The following is a 3,738-nucleotide window of genomic DNA, read 5'->3' as shown; positions in this document are numbered from 1 at the left end:
CTGGGAAGCAACATAAGGAAGCTTTCTAAGTTGCCTCTTGACAGTAGGGACCTGAAGAATTGTCACCATAAAACCTGACTCTCACTGACTATTATCATCCACAGCCATGATGTACAGATGCCCTAGCCTCAATTCTGCCTTTCAGCATCCCTGGAGGTGGGCAAAACAGAAGTTGAGCTATAATGCTAGCTGTGGTAACATCTGGAATACCTAGAGTTCATGGCAATCCTCTTTTCAGATTTTACAGGTGACAGCTAGAGGTAAGTGTTGCTCAAAACAATGGAGGCTGCACTTGAACTTAGTTGAACTGAAGTTTGAATCATAACCTCTGTTTCAGGAGACAATGCTTCCAATTGCTTTGGCTTTTTAAAAGCTCAATGATTCTTGGTTTGATGCTATGTTTTCTCCTTTGAGGTCAAACACCATACCCGGCATTTGGAACACTGAAAGACTCTTTTTCTAGTGCTCTGACAATAATTCATGTAAAGTATGAGGGCTCTGACAATGTTGAGATCGAAAGGACAAAGCAAATTCTTAGTGTTTTCATGGCATGTTCTAGAACGTGTTTCCATATCAGCAAAGGCTGACAATCTATAATTGCAAACCTGGCACACATAGGGCATTTTGCCAGGCTTACTATTGTCCTTCATGTGATGTAAGAAAGCCTGGTCTGTTTTGAATGACAATTTGTAAACATTACAGACAGTGGAAGGCTCCTGGATAGTGTGTTACACTTTCAATGTGACATTGCAGCTTGAAGGGAGTAGGAAATCATGGGTGGCAGTGCTGGCAGGTGGTGTAGATTTCCCAGCTGTCACCCTTATGTTTCTCAGGTTCCAAATGGCTCCACACATGGCTCATAAACTTGACATTCTTTAGAACTTTCAAACAGCTGAGGCATTTAAAAGTTGTGTGAGTCTTCTGTTTTGGCTGCTGGTCTCCTTTTGCTGCCCATAGTAAAAGTCATGAAGTAACATGATCGGATTTTCTTTCTTAAGATCAACAGTCTGGTTTTGACTTGCTAGACTCAAAAAGTCTGGTTTTTCCAGCCTTTTCAAATAATTTTTTGTGAAAGATCCATGAGATTGAAATGTGTCCTATCATTTACATAAGCCCAAGAAAATAATGCTCATTCTGAGCATTACTTAATGAGAATAGGACACCTTTTGAGGCTGTGCTCATACTCACTGTAGGAGAGAAATGGTCACAGCTGAGGAATGTCCTTCTGGGATTCCATCACTGAGTTTAGGTCTTTTAGAATTTCCACTGTTTAAACTGGAAGCAGGAAGTTCCTTCAAACTGAGGGCTTCCACTCTTGCCTCCTACAGAAAGTACAGCTCCAAGTAGACAGTGAGATAGGGAGAGAGCAAATCTGAAGGACTGTGAGGCATGACTTGTGGTGAGCTCATTTTATAATCAGGTTTAGATGAGGGCTCAAAAATAATAAGACTATCTATTACTCTCCATTCAGATTGGGGTGGCCACTATGAGTACCAATGGGTCATGAGGTCTGCAGGCTGCAATGCACAAGCAGTATCTTGACTCCGGTAGACTTTCTTTCTTTTGGAATATCATTCCAGGGTCATCTGTTCAAAATGTTTGAAATGACTGATTTTGAATTTGAAATTGCTATGATAAAGAGAATTTCTGCATCTTCGTTTACATGTTCCACTCCTACTAATATTAGCTCAGCATCTTCATTTTCCCTGTCCCTGTGTTGGATTCTATGTTCTTTACTGGTGGTCCTGGCACTTGTTTTTTCTCACATGACAAGGAAAGACCTGCCATTTTACAACTGATTTTTGCTTGAAGAGGTCCCTTCAACTTCTAGTGCTTTCTTTTTATAAAATACTGTCTGGGGCACCTGGGTGGCTCAGTTGGTTAAGCAACTGCCTTCGGCTCAGGTCATGATCCTGGAGTCCCAGGATGGAGTCCCACATCGGGCTCCCGGCTCGGCAGGGAGTCTGCTTCTCCAGCTGATCTCTCTCTTCTCATGCTCTCTCTCTCTCGTTTAAAAAAAAAAAAAATACAGTCAATATAACCAAGAGTAATTATTTCAAAAACCAAAATCATTGCTTTATTAATATTTCCCTGAAATGCTGAGATAACTATTAGTATCCTTATTTTACACCTGAGGAACAGCCTCCAACTAGTTAGGTGACAAGATAGTCCTAGAGTTCTCTCTCCAGCTCCCCAGGTCTCTATCAATTGCAAGCTCAACATGCCCTCTTGCAGGGCTATGACTAGGTTGAGGCAAGTGAGGGATTAGGGCACAATATTTAATGGCAAGAGTTAAAGAGACCCAAGGTCAGCATCTCAGAGCACCCGCCTCCTACATTTTAGCACCCTAGGCATTGCACTAGCCTTGTCCTACTCCCAGGTGTACCCTCTGGATATCTAAGTTCTCTTGCCAATCTTACCAAAATTTAGATCTTTTCAGTCCCCTAAAAAAAATAAATTTAAAAATTAAAAAAAAAAATCTTGTTCCCCCTGCAGTGTTCCTTTTCTGAGTAAACACTCCTAATCACTCAGTTAACAAATTTTGGAGACATCCTTTGCCAATCTTTCCCCCATACCCCACAGCCAATTAATTAGCAAACACTGCCTGCTCTGTTTTCCAAAGATATCCAGGACCCAACCACTCTCTTCTACCCCTACTGCCCTCTCCCTGATCCAAGACACCACGGTTCTCTCCCTGGATCACGACTACAGGCATCTTATTCTCTTACTGGATCCTGTTTGAAGGTACCGTGTTCTGTCCCTGGATCATTGCAGATGTTTCCAGCCTCAAACCTCTTTTGCCATATCTCCCCATAGTGTCCCCAGTACTCCTGTTAAAATATGTAAAAGAGCTGCTTCTGCTTATAGAACTCCAATGACTTTCCTACTCACTCAGAAGAAAGTCCAATGAACATGAAATGTCAAAAAGAGCCCTAGGCCTTTGGCCCATACCCGCCAGTCCTTGTTTTTCCTGCCTCTCCCTCCCTCCACTGCAGCTACTCCATTAGTCTTGAAGGCACCACACCCTGTATTTCCTTAGGAATTTTGTGGTTCCCCCTGCCTTGAATGCTCAGATATCCCCATCCTGTCTCCTGGGCTGCTTCAAGTCCACAGGTTCTTAGCAAGGCTTCCCTGACCATGATATAAAAAATCACCACCTCTCCCAACTCACATGCCCTACTCACCCCCAACACTATTTCTTAACATATTATTTATCACCTGTCTAACACCCAATACAGTTGACCCTGAACAACAGGGATTTGAACTGCACAGGTCTACTTAAGTGCAAATTTTTTCAATAAATACAGCACAATGCTATAAATGTATTTTCTCTTGTGACTTTTTTAGAGATTTTATATTTAAGTAATCTATACACCCAATATAGGGCTGGAACTCACAACCCTGAATTCAAGAGTTGCATGCTCTACTGACTCAAACTGGTCGCCCTCTTTATGATTTTCTTAATAACATTTTCTTTTTTCTGGCTTACTATATTAGGAGCATATAATATACAATACATGCAAATACAAAATATGTGTGAGTTGACTGTTTATACTATCAGCAAGACATCTATCAATGGTAAGCTAGAAGATTTTGGAGGAGTCAAAAGTTTACACAGATTTTTCTACTGCGCAGGGAGTTGGTGCTTCTAACCCCTTCCATGCTGGTCAAGGGTCAACTCTATATAAATGCATCTTGCTTTTGTTTTCTATCTCCACCCACTAGACTGTAAACTGA

At 41.6% G+C, this 3,738-nt stretch overlaps 1 pseudogene; it reads right to left on the bottom strand.

Annotated features, from left to right (window-relative positions):
- Nucleotides 1-254: 254 nt before the first annotated feature.
- Nucleotides 255-2,815, bottom strand: LOC111139915 (annotated as a pseudogene).
- Nucleotides 2,816-3,738: the final 923 nt, after the last annotated feature.

This window comes from Enhydra lutris, unplaced genomic scaffold, assembly GCF_002288905.1.
Source record: "Enhydra lutris kenyoni isolate GAN:26980312 unplaced genomic scaffold, ASM228890v2 scaffoldscaffold124, whole genome shotgun sequence".
NCBI classification, from domain to species: Eukaryota; Metazoa; Chordata; class Mammalia; order Carnivora; family Mustelidae; genus Enhydra; species Enhydra lutris.
The sequence above is the reverse complement of the archived record's forward strand: the minus strand, read 5'-3'. Positions and strand labels throughout refer to the sequence as shown.